The following is a 20,008-nucleotide window of genomic DNA, read 5'->3' on the forward strand; positions in this document are numbered from 1 at the left end:
AATTCGCACACAAAAATACCGTGTGGAACAGCAGTTGGCACTTGTTGGTGGAATGTGAAATGTCACATTATGTTCATAGGCGATGTAAAATATACTCTTGGATAAATAAATGTAAAAAAAACATGTTAAAAGCTATATTTACAGATGTTGTGAATCTGATCATTTTCTAAAATCAACACAGTGTTACCCCTACCAAGTGAAGTTCACAAACAACTGCAATGTCTACTTTTGTCAATTGCTGTATGCAGACACAAACTTCCCATCCAACCCCATTCATGTGTGTGTAGTAATAGAGCTCGCCAGCTTGTAGTCCTAAAAACCGGACTTGAGTTACCTCTGGTTCGTTCAGCATTCCCATGGGGGGTAAATAATGGGGAAAGAATGGGGGTTTTGGGATAAACGTCGAAAATAGGGTCAGGTTAACACAGATCGTATACGTTTTGTTCTGAGATAATCAGGGTTGGGGTCAATGCTATTGAAATTCCAGTCAATTCAGGAAGTACAATGAAATTCAAACTCTTCCAATGCTTTTCAATGAGGAACATTTGTAATTGGAATTTAGGCTTCATGTGCTTTTTATGCTTGTCTTGAGTACATAAATGCTTAAACAATGTCACAAAAGGTGACATTAGCTGATAAATGATCTCACAGTACAAAACATATAATATCTCCTAAGCCTGCGTTTAGACAAAAACCACATTCATTTCCTCATATGCTTTGACCAACAAGCCATGACTTTAATTCACTCTTGCTTGTGGTTGTTATTGTCCTGAGCAGCACCCCCATGTGGCAGAGAGAATAACCGCAGTTCTGTGCAGCTGGAAACTGAAGTAGGCACTGTCCTGCGGATCTAGGGAGTGAGCCAGGGCCAGGTTGGCCGACAGACTCCCCGCCAGCAGCAGCCTGTTCAGGGGCAGGGAGGAGCCACAGGTGACCCAGGTGGACGAAGAGACACTGAGCCAGAAGGTCTCCCATACCAAGGCACTCATAATAAACCTGAGGAGATGGAGGGATGTAAGAGAGAGGATAGCGGGAGACAGGAGAAAGGGAAAAATAACTTATAGCAGATATTAAACAGTTATATTTCATTAGAAGGATATTCGCAATCATTATATTGCTGACGAATGAATCATTTCATTAGGGTAATTCCAGCTTTGGTATCACATCAAAGAGAGTGTAACGGCTGTCTTCAGAAATGAACCAAGGCGCAGCAGGTATGTGAATACTCATATTTAATTACCCAAAAAAGGAGTAAAACATCCACAGGAAACAATAACACGACAGCAACAGTTTGCAGGCTAACAAACGCAGTGCAAAACAACCACCCACAACCCCAAAGAAAAACACACACACCTATATAGGACTTCCAATCAAAGGCAACTCAACACACCTGCCTTCAATTGGAAGTCCCAATCAACAATACAAACATTCCCATACACAAAACTGCCACGTCCTGACCCCAAAACTAAAACAATAGCTCCATCTGCTGGTCAGGACGTGACAGAGAGATGCATTGTATGCCTAATTATAGCAGTATATGGAATTTTATAAGAGCGTGGGAGAGGGACAATGATAAAATGTTATGCATGAAAATGCTTTGGTGTAACCAGTGTCATTGTGAACAGTATCACTTCCTCCACTGTCCCCTTACTGGCCTCAAATGTGTGGTCCTCTGATCGCAAGCACATGTGACCTCACTCTGTTACATCTGCATGGGTTTTCTTTACCTGCTTGATGCTGATGGGGGTCACCTTGGGGTCATGATAGGAGCAGCACCAAATGATTGATCTATTATAATAATGTATTATGCTTATGTTGTATAATAGAAGGGGAAGGGCTATAAGACCCTCCCCCACTACATTTATAGGGTCCTGAACCACAGATTAGCAATATATGCATTATAAGGTTTAACATTGTTCCACAGCTCTTTTCTAGTTTCTGCCTCTTATAAGAAACGGTCTGAGCAGATGTGTGAGCCATTGCAGTCAAAACAGGGTGTCTGTGAGAAAACACCTCAAGGCTAAAAGAGATACATAGACACAGACCCCTGCAGGGGAGTAAATAGATAAGAGACAAGTCAGGGAACAAGGAACCTTCCCCAACAATGCCCAGTAGTTCAGGATAGTCAAAGATCAGCGGTATACTGCAGATGATGGACCAGCAGAGGAAGTGCAGGGTGAAACAGAGCAGGGTAAACCAGGTATTCCATGGGTCATTATTTATTGACCCCAGACAGGGAGCCTCCGTCACAGGCTGCCAGTAATGCATCAATATCTAGAACACGAACAACACAAGACAGTGAATTAGGACAGCAAAAGGGGTGTTCAAATGTAAAATTGTCTCTCATAATTGCCCATTTTTGAAGACTATAACATTTTATAAGTGTGTGTGTCTGTTACCTGGAGAGCCAGAGGAGCGGTGGAGCAGTACATGGCCAGGTTCAGTACCCCCAGGACAGACTGACAGGCCTGCTTGACAATAGCCCAGGTCAATAGGTTGTGCTGGACAGTTAAAAGAGCCAGAAGCCCTAGATCCACAACCACAGACTTGAGAACAGAGCTGTCCCGCAAGGCTACAGACCATGGTACATAATCTACATTCGGAAAGTATTCAGACCCCTTCCTTTTCCCCACATTTTGTTACATTAAGTACAGAGAGATTCTTGATAACCTTCTCCAGAGCACTCAGGACCTCAGACTGGGGGCGAAGGTTCAACTTCCAACAGGACAACGACCCTAAGCACACAGCCAAGAAAACGCAGGAGTGGCTTCGGGACAAGTCTCTGAATGTCCTTGGGTGGCCCAGCCAGAGCCCGGACTTGAACCCGATCTAACATTTTCTGGAGAGACCTGAAAATAGCTGTGCAGCGAAACTCTCCATCCAACCTGACAGAGCTTGAGAGGATCTGCAGAGAAGAATGTGAGAAACTCACCAAATACAGGTGTGCCAAGCTTGTAGCATCATAACCAAGAAGACTCAAGGCTGTAATCGCTGCCAAAGGTGCTTCAACAAAGTACCGAGTAAAGGGTATTGTGTGTAGACTGATGAGGGGAAAAAAGACGATCCGTTTTAGAATAAGGCTGTAACGTAACAACATTTTGAAAAAGGTCAAGGGGTCTGAATACTTTCTGAAGGCACTGTGTATAAAGTGTAGAAATATGGAGAGAGGGATATGATAAGGACATGGTGTGGTAGGTTAAGTACTGATTATCAGTGCAAGAAAACAGCAAATTCTTGGAGTAAAGTATAACGATGAATTCCCATTGTTGAAGTGACATTGTTAGCCTGGGTACTAGTCTGGGCCCGGTTTCCCAAAAGCATCTTCAGGCTAAATTCATCACAACTACGATGGTTTTGGGAGACCGGGCCTTGTTCAGCTAAATTTGTTTAGGTCTATAATTATAATTATTAAACCAGTCTTTGTTATTGGATGGTTAAACTGTATTAGATCAAAAAAATGTATCGCCCATCGTGGGGCTCGAATCAACAACCCTGAGATTAAGTCTCATGCCCGACTGCACAATTCAGCTAAACGCTTTTGTGCCCAGTGTGAATTAAGAGGAAGGGGAGAATACTTTTGAGTATGATGCGGTATATACAGTTAAATAAACACCACAGAGGGACCAACAATTGAACACAAATGATTACAATTATATATAATTAACTGAAAATGGAGAGCAACTGATCGCTTGCACCATCAGAAAGGCCAGGCGTAAGGAGCAGAGGACGGGGATGACTGACAGACAGCCGAGCATAGGTGTGGAGTTCAAAGACAGAGGCCCAGCCGGGCACAGGTGTGGAAATCATGAACAGAGGCTCAGCCGGGCACAGGTGTAGAGATCACAGACAGAGACCCAGCCGGGAACGGGTGTCGAGGGCACGGACAGAGGTCCAGCCGGACACAGGTGTCAAGGCCACAGACAGAAGCCAAGCTGATGGTGGAGTAGCCCATACAGGAGCAGAGGACTGATGCGGGTAGAGATTTGGACTGGATGCTGGTTGGTGGGGTGGGACCTCCAGGTATTCCTTGAAAGTAATCTGATGGGCAGCATGTTTTTTTGCATCAGTCTTCATTGATGTGATCAAATACCCAGCATACCACAGTGCCTTTTCAACCACCCAAGGTCTGCTTCTTGTAAAGGCTGAACTGAACAATAAGTGACTCCAAAATGACATAATACATTATTTAACAATCATTTCTATTGGGCACTTTGGCAGACGGCAGGGAGAGGTGAGGGGAGTGGTTATTGAAGTGAGATATCTTGCAGCCTGCTGGCTCCACCCCGAGCCTTATATGGACTTCCTGCCCCAACGAGGAGAGGCTGTGGGTTGTTAAGCCAGGGAGTGCTTGGGGATAAAGGAGGAAGCAGCCTGCACAAAGAGGCAGAGTAAAGAGAGAACAAAGTGCATTAATCTTTGCGTGCTAGGAATATGGGACAAAATACTAAACTTTTGACTACTTTAAAACACGTGAATTTGTCGCAATAATTGTGGTCCACTAAAATGGGGGGGACTATGTACAAAAAGTGATGTACTTTCTAAACGGTTGACCCGACATGTATGAAAATATCCTCAAATTAAGCTGACAGTCTGCACTTTAACCTCATACATAATTTCAAATCCGAAGTGGAGTACAGAGCCAAAACAACAACCAAACATTTTGACGATCCCAATACTTTTGGAGCTCCTTGTATATTTAGTTTGTATTCCAACTCTTTGATTCTCCTGAGATAGCTGTTGATCATGACTCTCAGTTCCGTTACAAATGAAACGAACAAGATGGCGCCGACAGAGATGGTCGCCTCACTTCAGGTCCTTAGGAAACTATGCAGTAATTATTTTTTTAATGTATTTATTACATTGTTAGCCCAGAAAATCTCAAGTGTTATTACATACAGCTGGGAAGAACTATTGGATATAAATGCTACGTCATCTTACCAACATTACGACCAGTAATACGACTTTCCCGAAGCGGATCCTTTGTTCGGACCACCCTGGACATGGGATCTAATCCCAGAGGCAGACCCAAAACATCATCACCACAGGAGAGGCAGACAGAGCGGCCTAATGGTCAGACTTAGAAGGCGAGTACACCATCCACCGCTTCTGAGCTTATTACTCGCCATTGTCCAATCTCTAGACAAGGTGGACTAAATTAGGGCATGAGTTGCCTTCCAGAGAGACATTAGAGATTGTAACATTCTCTGTTTCATGGATGGAAACATGGCTCACTCGGGATATGTTGTCAGAGTCGGTACAGCCACCTGGGTTCTTCATGCATTGCGCCGACAGAAACAAACATCTCTCTGGTATGAAGGGCGGGGGTGTATGCATTATGATTAACAACTCATGGTGCAATCATAACATACAGGAACTCAAGTCCTTTTGTTCGCCTGACCTAGAATTCTTTACAATCAAATGCCGAACCGCATTATCTCCCAAGAGAATTCTCTTCGATTATAGACACCCCCCCAAGCAGATACCTCGTCGGCCCTGAAAGAACTTCACTGGACTCTATGTAAACAGGAAACCATATATCCTGAGGCTGCATTTATTGTATCTTGGGATTTTAACAAAGCTAATCTGAAAACAAGGCTACCTAAAATTGACCAGCATATCGAATGCGCGACAAGATCTGGTAGTGTTCTCGACCATTGCTACTCTAACTTCCGTGACACATACAAGGCCCTTCCACTCCCTCCCTTCGGCAAATCTGACCATGACTCCATTTTGTTGCTCCTCGCCTATAGGCAGAAACTAAAACAGGAAACGTCCGAGCTCAGGTCTATCCAAAGCTGGTCTGACCAATCGGATTCCACGCTTCAAAATTGCTTCCATCACATGGATTGGGATATGTTAGCCTCAGACAACAACATTGACGTATACACTGACTCAGTGAGTTTATTAGCAAGTGCATCGGAGATGTTGTACCCCCTGTGACTATTAAAACATTCTCTAACCAGAAACCATGGATTGATGGCAGCATTCGTGCAAAACTGAAAGCGCGAACCACCGCTTTTAATCATGGCAAGGAGACTAGAAACATGACCGAATACAAACAGTGTAGTTATTCCCTCTGCAAGACAACCAAACAAGCAAAGCGTCAGTATAGAGACAAAGTAGAGTCGCAATTCAAAGGCTCAAACACGAGACGTATGTGGCAGAGTCTACAGACAGTCACGGATTGCAAAAAGAAAACCAGCCCTGTCGCGAACATTGAAAACTTGCTCCCAGACAAATTTAACAACTTCTTTGCTCGCGTTGAGGACAATACAGTGCCACTGACACGACCCGCTACCAAAGCCTGTGGGCTCTCCTTCTCCGTGGCCAACGTGTGTAAAACATTTAAACATGTTAACCCTCGCAAGGCTGCCGGCCCATATGGCATCCCTAGCCGCGTCCTCAGAGCATGCGCAGACCAGCTGGCTGGTGTGTTTAGACATATTCAATCAATCCCTGTCCCTGTCTGTTGTCCACACATGCTTCAAGATGGCCACCATTATTCCTGTTCCCAAGAAAGCTAAGGTAACTGAACTAAATGACTATCATCCAGTAGTGCTCACTTCTGTCATCATGAAATGCTTTGAGAGACTAGTCAAGGATCATATCACCTCCACCCTACCTGATACCCTAGACCCACTCAAATTTGCTTACCGCCCCAATAGGTCCACAGATGATACAATCGCCATCACACTGCACACTGGCCTATCCCATCTGGACAAGAGGAATACCTATGTAAGAATGCTGTTAATTGATTACAGCTCAGCATTCAACACCATAGTACCCTCCAAACTCATCATTAAGCTTGAGACCCTGGGTCTCGACCCCGCCCTGTACAACTGGATCCTGGACTTTCTGATGGGCCGTCCCCAGGTGGTGAAGGTAGGAAACAACATCTCCACTCCGCTGATCCTCAACACTGAGGCCCCTCAAGGGTGCGCTCTCAGCCCTCTCCTGTACTCCCTACTCACCCATGACTGCGTGGCCATGCACGCCTCTAACTCAATCATCATGTTTGCAGACGACACAATAGTGGTAGGCTTGATTACCAACAATGACGAGACGGCCTACAAGGAGGGACTGGGCCCTCGGAGTGTGGTGTCAGGAAAATAACCTCTCACTCAACGTCAACAAAACAAAGGAGATGATCGTGGACTTCAGGAAACAGCAAAGGGAGCACCGCCCCCATCCACATCGACAGAACAGTAGTGGAGAAGTGTACATTTTTTAAAAGTTCCTTGGCATACACATCACGGACAAACTGAAATGGTCCACCCACACAGACACCGTGGAGAAGACACAACAGCGCCTCTTCAACCTCAGGAGGCTGAAGAAATTTGGCTTGTCACCTAAAACACTCAAACTTTTAAAGATGCACAATCGAGAGCATCCTGTCGGGCTGTATCACCGCCTGGTACGGCAACTGCACCGCCCTCAACCGCAAGGCTCTCCAGAGGGTAGTGCAGTCTGCACAACGCATCACCAGGGGCAAGCTACCTGCCCTCCAGGACACCTACAGCACCCGATGTCACAGCAAGGCCAAAAAGATCATGAAGGACAACAACCACCTGAGCCACTGCCTGTTCACCCCGCTATCATCCAGAAGGCGAGGTCAGTACAGGTGCATCAAAGCTGGGACCGAGAGACTGAAAAACAGCTTCTATCTCAAGGCCATCAGACTGTTAAACAGTCATCACTAACATAGAGAGGCTGCGGCCAACATACAGACTCAAATCTCAATCTCAGTTGTTTGACAATGCATATTTGTGCGTATTGCTCAGGGTCTAGAATCCAAGCTGTATGCACTAATGTTGTTGTTTTGTAGAAAACCTTTGTTGATACCACAGATGGAACAATGAGCAAGATTTTTCACCGGATATATAAATGTGAAGCATCCAGTTGGTGTTTCCACTCACTACCAAATATAGTGACAAGAGGAAGCCTAGTGGCCGGCAGTGGGAGAAGATGGAGCGAGATGGATTTTGGCCGACATTCTGCAAATTTTCTCATCGATGAAAAATTTGATCTCAATACAGTTTTTTGTTTCCAAAACTACAATCTATTACAAACAGAGTGGACTAAGTATGTAGACTATACTCTTTGCCAAAGTTTCAAAAAATTATTTAGAGGGAGTGCAAGGGCGTATTGAGTTATTGCACACACGCTTAACATAGTAGGCGTTCCCTAACGGAAATATGCAAATACATGCTAGACCACGCCAATAGGATCTCTCTAGCTTGTGCTTGGCTCTGCCCACCTCATTGACCTTGCTTGTTCTGTCCACTGTGATTCATTTGCACCCATTGGAAATTACATGCTCTGGTCTATCTTGAGTTAGTTATACAAATCTTTGTTGATACTAGCCAGATGGCCACCGCTAGATAACTACCTAGCAAGATGACGAAGAAATGCTTTAATTCAATCTCCATAATCCCGCCAGTGCCAGCCCATAGCCAAATGTTTAGCTAGCTAGTGTCTGTTAGCATATTCGCTAGCTAGCACAATTTAAGGACACTGCACTAACTCGGCAGCTATTTCATGGAAACTAGCTAATCCATTGGGATTTAATTACAATGACAATACTAGCTACACAGTGGATACTTATCTTGGAGGAAGTACTTAGCTATATACCATCCCATAGCCTACATTGCATATTAAGTGTGACTGGCTCATCCGTGGATGCATTCTTCTTTGGTAATATGGCGGTCCGCAAACAAATGTTACAGGTGCATGCCGTCACCTACTGTATTGGCTGTGTATTAGTTTACTATTCTGTAGTATGGGGGAAAAAATGCCCTACCAACTAACCCTATACCCATTAACATCTCATCACTATTCCACTACTTTGGCCCTATCAGATCCTAAACCAGGCCAGCAGCCTGGGAGGACAGGACACTATCGTTCAAAACACCTTCTAACTCTTCTGCAGTAAAATCTCATACACCCAAGTACTTCTCTGCAGCTGCCACCACAACATCTATCCTCTGTGATTTACGTTTCATTCCTGCGGTACAGTTGACAACCATGGCCACGAACACCAAAAGCCCTGATGCCTTTCTCTCACCGGACACCTCTCATCTCCAGCAACATGCGTACCCCTACAGTTTACACACACAACCTTTTACACAGATACTACACATTCCTTGGTGTCATGTCCTCCTGCACATTTCTCACATCTAGGAATCTCCCTCGTACACACTGCTGCCACATGACCATAAGCTTGACACCTAAAACACCGTAATGGGTTCAGGACAAAAGATGTCATGGGATAACTGACACCCTAACTTGACTGTATCTAGTAAAAATGCTACATCAAAACTCAGTAGTACAGACAGTGTCTTCTCTGTTTCACCACGCTCTTCACTGGGTCTGCGTTGCACCAAACGACGGGTATCACACAACTACAGTTGGCCATCCTCAACACGTAACGCCACTCCAGTTATCACTCCTTTCAAAGGCACCCTTCTCCGGAGAGTAAAGCAAGTCACAGTTCTTGTCCCCAATTGGTAGGTTTGTTGCTACCGGGTTGACACACCTCATGCAGCAGGTACCACTTTTGTTCTAGCAAGAGAAGGAACAGCCTCCCACTGTGATAAGTACCTATTGGCAGTCTATTGGCTGTGAGATTCTCAGTGTGTTTCATGCTTTAATACATGTGAAGTTTTGATAGTCTGTTCATTTAAAGTAACTTTTCAGTGAAAATCACACTTTTAAAAGTTAATTTTATGTTAGCCTTGTTAGTGTTGTTGGCTCGTGCTATACTTGTATTTGTGACCAAAGCATACAATTGAGAAAAAAACTCTACCTCAAACTTGTATCTCAAACAGACAGTTAAAAAAAGTATTGCTTTTTCCTCATAGAGCATGATGTAATACTCCAGAGGAGGATGATCTGGCCAATCAGCAGTCTAGAGGAAGATGAGCTGGCCAAACAGCAGTCTACTACCCGCATTCATATTTTTAATGACCTGTATACGCACACACCCTTCCAACACAGACAAGCTGCTTTTTAATATGCTTAATTACACTTTTTTGGAAAGAAAACTATTTCACTCATATTCTAAGTAATTATAGGTCATATTTAATAGAAATCTGGAAACACTTTAATTAGTGACGATTACTTGTGTGTTGCTGTCCTCGTGTGGCCTTTCTAGGGTTTCTATCTTCACATTATTACTGTAATGCTTCAGAATATAATTTAACTGACACAGCCACACAGACTTTCTTTAAAAATGCAGTCTTGTCACAACTAATGAAATACTATAATTAATGTAGGGCATCAATAAAGCCAAAACAGAGAGAGGGGTGTCACGTCAGATAAGGTTCCATCAACGTATCAGCTCAGCTCAACAACCTGGACTTACGTTGTAAACAACATTCTGGTACACTCAAATTAGACTGAACAAAAGTATAAACGCAACATGCAACAATTTCAAAGATTTTTCAGTCAAGTGAAATAAATTCATTAGGCTCTAATCTATGGATTTTTCACATGACTGGGAATATAGTAGGGCCGTGGATCAGAAAACGAGTCAGTATCTGGTGTGACCACCATTTGACTCATGCAGCGTGACACATCCCCTTTGCATAGAGTTGATCAGGCTGGTGATTGTGGCCTGTGGAATGTTGTCCCACTCCTCTTCAATGGCTGTGCGAAGGTATTGGATATTGGCGGGAACTGAAACACGCTGTTGTACACGTTGATCCAGAGCATCCCAAACATGCTCAATGGGTGACATGTCTGGTGAGTATGCAGGGCATGGAAGAACTGGGACTGTTTCAGCTTGCAGGAATTGTGTACACAGATCCTTGTGACATTATCATGCTGAAACATCAGGTGATGGTGGCGGATGAACGGCACGACAATGGGCCTCAGGATCTCGTCATGGTATCTCTGTGCATTCAAATTGCCATTGATAAAATGCAATTGTGTTCATTGTCTGTAGTTTATGCCTGCTCATACCGTAACCCCACCGCCACCATGGGGCACTCTGTTCACAATGTGAACATCAGCAAACCGCTCGCTCACACGACGCCATACGGTTGTAAAACAGGTTGGATGTACTGCCAAATTCTCAAAAATGACGTAGGAGGCGGCTTATGGTACAGAAATGAACATTGCATTCTCAGGCAACAGCTCTGATGGACGTTCCTGCAGTCAGCATGCCAATTGCATGCTCCCTCAAAACTTAAGACATCTGTGGCATTGTGTTGTGTGACAAAACTGCACATTTTAGAATGGCCTTTTATTGTCCCCAGCACAAGGCGCATCTGTATAATGATCATGCTGTTTAATCAGCTTCTTCATTTGCCACACCTGTCAGGTGGATGGATTATCTTGGCAAAGATAATGCTCACAAACAGGAATGTAAACAAATGTGTCCACAAAAATTGAGAGAAAAAAGCTTTTTGTGTGTATGGACCATTTTGGGATATTTCATTTCAGCTCATGAAACATGGGACACTTTACATGTTGCGTTTATGTTTTTGTTCAGTGTAGTACGATATGTTACGTTTGGCATGGTATGTATTAATTTGTCGATGTGCATCATCCATTTCATATGATATGTTACTAGTTAATGATACGAATTTGCAATATAATACGTTATGAATTCCAATTTGTAGTGGCTAAAGTTAGCTACGTGATGAAAGTTAGCTAGACTACGGGTTAAGGTTAGGGTTAGGTTGAAGGGTTACGGGAAGGGTTAGCTAACATGCTAAGTATTTGCAAACACCTGAGGTTGGTGGCATCTTAATTGGGGAGGACGGGCTCGTGGTAATTGCCGGAGTATAATATGTGGAATGGTATCAAATACATCAAACACATGGTATGATGCCATTGCGTTATTATGAGCCGTCCTCACCTCATCAGCTTCCACTGGTTGAAAAGTACACAAGCAGTCTAAAGTTTGGACACTCCTACTAATTCAAGGGTTTTTCTTTATTTTTACTATTTTCTACATTGTAGAGTAATAGTGAAGACATAAACAATATGTCTTCACTATTCCATATGTGAAATAACACATATGGAATCATATAGTAACCAAAAAAGTGTTCAACAAATCAAATATATATTTTATATTTGAGATTCTTTAAAGTTCTAAATAAATCACAGTGTCAGTAGCAAAGCACCCCCACACCTCCTCCTCCATGCTTCACGGTGGGAACCACACATGTAGAGATAATCCATTCACCTATTCTGCGTCTCACAATGACACTGCGGTTGGAACCAAAAATCTCAAATTTGGACTCATCAGGCCAAAGGACAGATTTCCACCGGTCATCTAATGTCCATTGCTCATGTCTCTTGGCCCATGCAAGTCTCTTCTTCTTATTAGTGTCCTTTAGTAGTGGTTTCTTTGCAGAAATTTTACCATGAAGGACTGATTCACAGTCTCCTCTGAACAGTTGATGTTGAGATTTGTCTGTTACTAGAACTCCGTGAAGCATTTATTCGTGCTGCAATTTCTGATGCTGGTAACTCTGGGTCTTCCTTTCATGTGGTGGTCCTCATGAGAGCCAGTTTCATCCTAGCGCTTGATGGTTTTTACGTTCCAATATTTTTTATTGAACACACACAAGGTAGGTACAAAGTAAACAATACAAAATGACATACAGAACAAGGACAGGCAGAAAGAAAGTGGGCAGATGTTGTCACCCCCCCCCCCCCCCCAGCAAATGCCGCCCAAAGGTAGACAAAAATATTACAATTGAGAGTGCGTTAGAATGTACAAATTCACAGCGCCGACTGGTCCAAGTAAGAGAGGAAAGGCTGCCAGATTTGATCAAATGTTGATCATTTATTGTTCAGAAAATACAGTATGAAGTCAGAAGTTTACATACACGTTGGTTGGAGTCATTAAAACTCGTTTTTCAACCACTCCACAAATGTCTTGTTAACAAACTATAGTTTTGGCAAGTCAGTTAGGACATCTCCTTTGTGCATGACAGAAGTAATTTTTCCAACAATTATTTACAGACAGATTATTTCACTAATAATCCACTGTATCACAATTCCATTGGGTCAGAAGTTTACATACAGTAAGTTGACTGTGCCTTTAAACAGCTTGGAAAATTCCAGAAAATGATGTCATGGCTTTAGAAGCTTCTGATAGGCTAATTGACATAATTTGAGTCAATTGGAAGCTTACCTGTGGATGTATTTCAAGGCCTACCTTCAAACCCAGTGCCTCATTGCTTGATGTCATGGGAAAATGAAAAGAAATAAGCCAAGACCTCAGAAAAAAATTGTACACCTCCACAAGTCTGGTTCCTCCTTGGAAGCAATTTTCAAATGCCTGAAGGTTCCACGTTCATGATAACATAACCTGAAAGGCCGCTCAGCAAGGAAGAAGCCACTGCTCCAAAACCGCCATAAAAAAGCCAGACTACGGTTTGCAACTGCACATGGGGACAAAGATCGTATTTTTTGGAGAAATGTCCTCTGGTCTGATGAAACAACAATAGAACTGTTTGGCCATAATGACCATCATTATGTTTGGAGGAAAAAGGGGGAGGCTTGCAAGCCGAAGAACACCATTCCAACCGTGAAGCATGGGGGTGGCAGCATTATGTTGTGTGGGTGCTTTGCTGCAGGAGGGACTGGTACACTTCACTAAATAGATGGCATCATGAGGAAGGGAAATTATGTGGAAATTATGCAACATCTCAAGACATCAGTCAGGAAGTTAAAGCTTGGTCGCAAATGAGTCTTCCAAATGGACAATGACCCCAAGCATACTTCCAAAGTTGTGGCAAAATGGCTTAAGGACAACAAAGTCAAGGTATTGGAGTGGCCATCACAAAGCCCTGACCTCAATCCTATAGAAAATTTGTGAGCAGAACTGAAAAAGCGTGAGCGAACAAGGAGGCCTACAAACCTGACTCAGTTACACTAGCTCTGTCAGGAGGAATGGGCCAAAATTCACCCAATTTATTGTGGGAAGCTTGTGGAAGGCTACCCGAAACGTTTGACCCAAGTTAAACAATTTAAAGGCAATGCTACCAAATACTAATTGAGTGTATGTAAACTTCTGACCCACTTGGAATGTGATGAAAGAAATAAAAACTGAAATACATCATTCTCTCTACTAATAAGATACATTTTTTTGCCGAAATTAGTCTGTAAGAGATGAGTTGTTTTGGGGGTTGGTTAATCCATTTAGGGAATCAGACACTCCCAGGATTATCAGAAGCGTGTCTGGGTCAAGTCTCCAGAACTTGAGAGAGGATCTTACAAATTCCACACCAATAACCATACAAGTTAGAGCATAGGGCAAAGCAGTGGAATAGTGTACCCTGCGCAACATGACATTAATCACACATAGGGGATGTTATCAGGAAATATCCTATGCACCTTAATTTTGGAGTAGTGTAATCTGTGTAATACCTTGAATTGTATGAGACGATGTCTGGAGTTATTGGAGCTGGTGTGGATATACTCCAAGCTATCTTCCCAGTCTGCCACAGTAATGGCAGTCCCTAGTTCTTCCTCCCATTTTACCTTAATGGCGTCTGTAGAAGGTGTGCTAACAGATTGAAAAGCATCATATAGACAAGATATCAGTTTGTCTGAGGTGGGGCATCTTTTTATGCATCCGTCAAACATGGAAGGTTTAGCGTTCCCAAATGTCGGAAGGTATTTTCATAGTCTCTAATCTGTAGGTATCTGAAAAAGTTAATTCTGGGAAGATTATAAGTTTCCCTCAGCAACTCAAAGGAGGCAAAGGTCCCTTCTATATATAGATCCTCTATGGTATTGATCCCTAGCTCTCCCCATTGCTCAAAGGTGTTATCAAGGTTAGAGGGGGCAAAGGAGGGATTCCTGGCAACAGGGAGCATGAATGATATTGGTCTAAGGTCAAAGTAGACTTTAATTGCTTCCAGATACGGACTGTGCTATGTATAATAGGATTGTTACGATAAAGTGACATCTCCATATTGACAGGCGACAAAATCACAGCACCAATAGAGAAGGGGTGACACTCCTCACGCTCCATACTAAGCCAGCTGGATGACGGAAGTGCATCATCCAGCAAAAACGTAACAGCGTGAAGGTTAGCGGCCCAATAGTAAAATATGAAATATGGGAGAGACAATCCTCCTTCCATCTTGGACTTACAGAGGTGTTTTTTTTACCTATCCTGTGTGTTTTATAATCTCAGATGAATGGATTGATAATTGAGTCCAGTTGTTTATGAAGTGACTTAGGTATGGATACTGGGATGTTCTGGAATAGGTAGAGCAGTTGTGGGAGGAAGACCATTTTAATGGCATTAATTCTTCTGAGCAGAGAAATTGGGAGAGTTCTCCAAAATGATATGTTTGCCTTGAGTTTTGGCATCAGAGAGGGGATATTCTCTTTTAATAGTGAGGAGTATTGTTTGGTAACTACAATTCCTAGGTAGGTACATTTTTCAGAAGATAACTAACCAAGAGGTGTTTTGCAACCGTATGGGCATTAATTCGCTCGTTCCAATTTATTCTGTATCCCGAGAAGGTACCAAACAAATTAATCAAATCAAGAATAACTGGAATACTAGATTGGGGTTCTGTTACATAGAGGAGAATGTCATCTGCGTATAGAGAAATCTTATTTAGAGTATCTTTAGTATTATAGCCGTGTATTGCTGCATGAGATCTGATCGCCTGAGCGAGATGTTCAATAATTAGAGCAAAGAGCATAGGCGACAGTGCACAACCCTGCCTTGTCCCTCTATAAAGGTTAAATCGGGGTGACAATGATTGGTTAGTGAGTATTCTCGCACAGGGGTTCCTATATAAAAGCTGGATCGAATTTATGAACCCATCTCCAATATTACATTTCTGTAGGACCTTGAAAAGATAGGACCACTCAACTTAGTCAAAGGCTTTTCGGCGTCAAGAGATATAAGGGGTTAGGATCTGCTTTAGATGTATATAGAGTCTTGTAAAACTGACGGAATCTGTCATTGATGTCTTTGGGGGAAGAGAATAATTCCGGTGTTCTACCCGGCTCCATGGCCGAACCTGTGGTCTGGGCAGGGCCAAAGTCCCGCACCAGAGCCGCCACCGATGCTGGCGGATCCACGAGCGGAGTGGGTACTTCGCCCCGCACCGGAGCCGCCACCGATGCTAGATGCCCACCCGGACCCTCCCCTATAGAGTCAGGTTTTGCGGCCGGAGTCCGCACCTTTGGGGATGGGTACTGTCACGCCCTGACAGTCCAGACCTTTTATTCTCTATGTTGGTTAGGTCAGGGTGTGACTAGGGTTGGTTATCTAGGTTGTTTTAGGTCTATGTTGGCCTGGTATGGTTCCCAATTAGAGGCAGCTGTTTATTGTTGTCTCTGATTGGGGATCATATTTAGGCAGCCATTTCCCCACTGGTTTTTGTGGGATCTTATTTTGAGTGAGTGCATGTAGCACCTCTGTCGTCACAGTTCGTTGTTGGTAAGTTTCAGTAATAAAATATGTCGAACCGATATAACGCTGCGCTTTGGTCCGAATGCTCCTACAACGGTCTTGACAGATACAGCCTCTCAAATAAGCCTTCAGTGTTTCCACAATAATGCGGGAAGTCTCTGTGTTGTCGTTGGTATCAAAGAAAAATGTCATTTGGTCTTTAAAATGTTCACAGAATGTTGGTTCTGTGAGGGGCTGAGGATTCAACCTCCAGACCCTCTCGTTTGATACGATGTCACCCAATCTCAGGGAGAAGGTGAGTGGACTGTGGTCAGAGAGGATAATATCATGATACCTCACATTACAGGTATGGGGGAGTAATTTCGTATCAACCAAAAAGTAGTCAATTCGAGTATAAACATTGTGAACATGAGAGTAAATGGAGTATTCCCTACCCATAGGGTTAGAGATCCTCCATAAATCAAATAAGCTAGAATTTTTTATGTAGGTATTCAAGAATTCGCTTGAATAGGAGGTAGGGGTTCGCCGGGTAGAGGATCTATCCAAATATTGGTCTAGCACACAGTTAAGGTCCCCTCCAATGACCAGGTTAGTATGGGAGATATCTGGAATCAGGCCAAGGACTCTTTTGAAAAAAGAGGGGTTATCAATGTTTGGCCTAAAGATATTCAGTAGAGTTACAGAAGTAGAGTGGATCTCTCCTATTACGATCACATAACGACCCTCTTTATCCGCAATAGTGGTTTTATGTAGAAAGGGAATTCCTTTCCGTACCAGAATCGCTGTGCCTCTCGTTTTGGCGGAGAAGTTAGAGTGATACACTTGCTCCACCGACCTACATTTAAGTCTGCTATGAGAATTGTTTTTCAGGTGGGTTTCTTGCAAAAATATAATATCGGACGAGAGTGCTTTCAAGTGGGCTAGGACCTTGCCTCTCTTAATTGGTTCGTTTAAACCCTTGACATTCCAGGAAGTAAATGTAAGCGCCGCCCTCCTCTCGTTTGCAGTTTCTATGGTGGCCTGCATAACATGTAACTCAATAAAAAGGTAAGAAAGCGCACCAAACCATCACAATCAGCATATGTAGCATCTACACCCGAGCAGTATCTAACCGACCCCTCCCCCTGACAAGCACCCTTACTCTCCACCCTGTCCCCAAACTTTCCCCAACATTTACCCTCCCCCCTACCCACCTTTAACAGGCATACACAAATAGGAGAGAAAAAAATATATAAAAATAAAAATAAAAAACACATTGTCTGGCCGATGCCAAAAAATGCATGGCGTGACCTCGAACAAGAGGTAAAACAAAAATAAAATCCCAACTATACGTTCACCTCTCACTATCCTAGAACTTCTACTAACATATGAACTGGGGAGGCTCTCGCATATAAAGTGTTCATTTATCATCTAATAAACCAAAACAGAATAAGTTGCAACTTAAACATAATGCACACTTAAGTGTCATCCTGGGTCAATCCCTGAGATAAGCAAGATATAGCAGCGCAAGATTATATTGCTAAGCATCGCCGGTCTAAACATGTCATGCCCTGACCTTAGGGAGCCTTTTTTATTCTCTATTTTGTTAGTTCAGGGTGTGACTTGGGTGGGCATATCTATGTTTCTATTTCTTTGTTGCCCTAGTATGGTTCCCAATCAGAGGCAGGTGTTTATCATTGTCTCTGATTGGGGATCATACTTAGGCAGCCCTTTTTCCCACCTGTGATTGTGGGATCTTGTTTGTGTGTAGTTGCTTTCTGCACTGCATGTAGCTTTACGTTCGTTTTCGTATTTTGTTGTTTTCCCGGTGTCATTTAAAATAAAGAAAATGTACGCCTACCATGCTGCACCTTGGTCCAGTTCTTCAGACAAGCATAACAAAACATAAACCATCAGCAACCGATATAGACAGCAGTACATTTACATATTGTGGATTAGGGGATCGGAACAAGGATTTTGCTAAATTAAATGTACCCCCCAATCTAAAATAAATAAATAAATAAATAAATAAATAAATAAATATATATATATATATATATATATAAATATAAATATATATATATATATATATATATATATATATATATATATATATACACACATACATACATACACATGCAAGTATACACACATACATATCTACACAAACATTTATACCCCAAAATAATCATCTATACTAACTTAAAATATGCACATACATAAAAATAATAAAATGCTAAGAGAACTTTCTATCCAGGTGTCTGATGCCAATAATGTAAGAATTGAGAAATAAATAACGAAACAAAACAAAAATGGGGGAATATAAGTATATCCATCCGAAAGTGTCAATGACCAAACCTAGAAGGCCACTCAAGCAGGCATCGCTCTGAACTCCAACGACAGATCAGTCGTCCAGCCGGAATGACAGTGAAAATAACGTTAAATGAGAGCTCTGACCGCCCTCCATTGGTCGGCTCAGCGTCTTACATGTTTGTAAGCGACAATAAAACTTCACTCGGCAGCCCTTGCTGAAACAGTTTAATAAGGTTTCACCCGTTCTGGCATAGTATGGATTCGAGTCCATGAGCAGACTCTAACACACAATGAGAAGGCTCTCTAACCCGTATGGGGGATTGGTGTATATTCCCGGATAAACTTCTCGGTGTCCAAAACCGAGGAGAGCCAAATCTTCTCACCGGAAGGTGGGGTAATTCTGAGTCTTGCAGGGAAGAGCAAGGCTGGGCGAAGATGGAGTTTGTAGAGTTTGGTCATGACATCTCTGCAGCTGGCGCGATGCTTTGCCACATCGGGCGCATAATCCTCATAGACACAGAAGGGATGTCCTTTATGTAACAGGTTACCCCTCATTCGAGCCTCACGCAGGATAAGATCCTTGGTCTTGAAACTGTGACAACAGGTGATTACTGGGCGAGGACGTTGACCCGGTCCAGGTACTGGGACAAGAGCATGATGTGCATGGTCCAGCTGCGAATCCAAAGCCAAAACATCCGGTCCCATTGTATCCCTCAACAGCTTGGCGAGGAAGTTGGTGGGGCAAAAGCCAGCCTCCACCCCCTCTGCCAGACCAACAACGCGAAGGTTATGATGTCTGGATTGGCCCTCTAGGTTGACTACTTTCACAGAAAGCCTCTGTACACTATCCTGCAAGGATGTGCATAGCTTCTCTAACTCGTCGATCCTACCAGCGTTGAATTCAGTAGCCTTCTCAAGGTCCACAATACTCTGGCCCTGCGAAGCAGCGGCGTAGCCACGCCTGGCCATGGCCTATCCAGTTTGATCTCAGGCCTACCCCCAAAAAGTTATTATTATTATTCAATCTACATTTTTTTTGTATTTATTTTATTAAATGTTTAAAATAATTGTTTGTGAGATTTATTTTCTATGGGTAATTTTAATATAATGTAACAAAGTCCGCAACATTTAAGTTGGCTTCCGACTATTGGTTACATATTTTTTTTTTATCATACGGTGGTTTACCTGAACAATGTCACTTGGATAAACTTTGTAGCGCATAAGCTAGCAAGCTCTACCACGCAAGCTTACTCGAATTGACTCACCAGCTAATGTAATTTAGTAGTTCTAGCAATGGCTAACCAAATGTCGATC

General features: G+C 43.0%; 1 pseudogene; it reads right to left on the reverse strand.

Annotated features, from left to right (window-relative positions):
- Positions 1-29: 29 nt before the first annotated feature.
- On the reverse strand, positions 30-19,663 carry LOC115176141 (nurim-like; annotated as a pseudogene).
- Positions 19,664-20,008: the final 345 nt, after the last annotated feature.

This window comes from Salmo trutta, chromosome 36 (genome assembly GCF_901001165.1).
Source record: "Salmo trutta chromosome 36, fSalTru1.1, whole genome shotgun sequence".
Taxonomy (NCBI): domain Eukaryota; kingdom Metazoa; phylum Chordata; class Actinopteri; order Salmoniformes; family Salmonidae; genus Salmo; species Salmo trutta.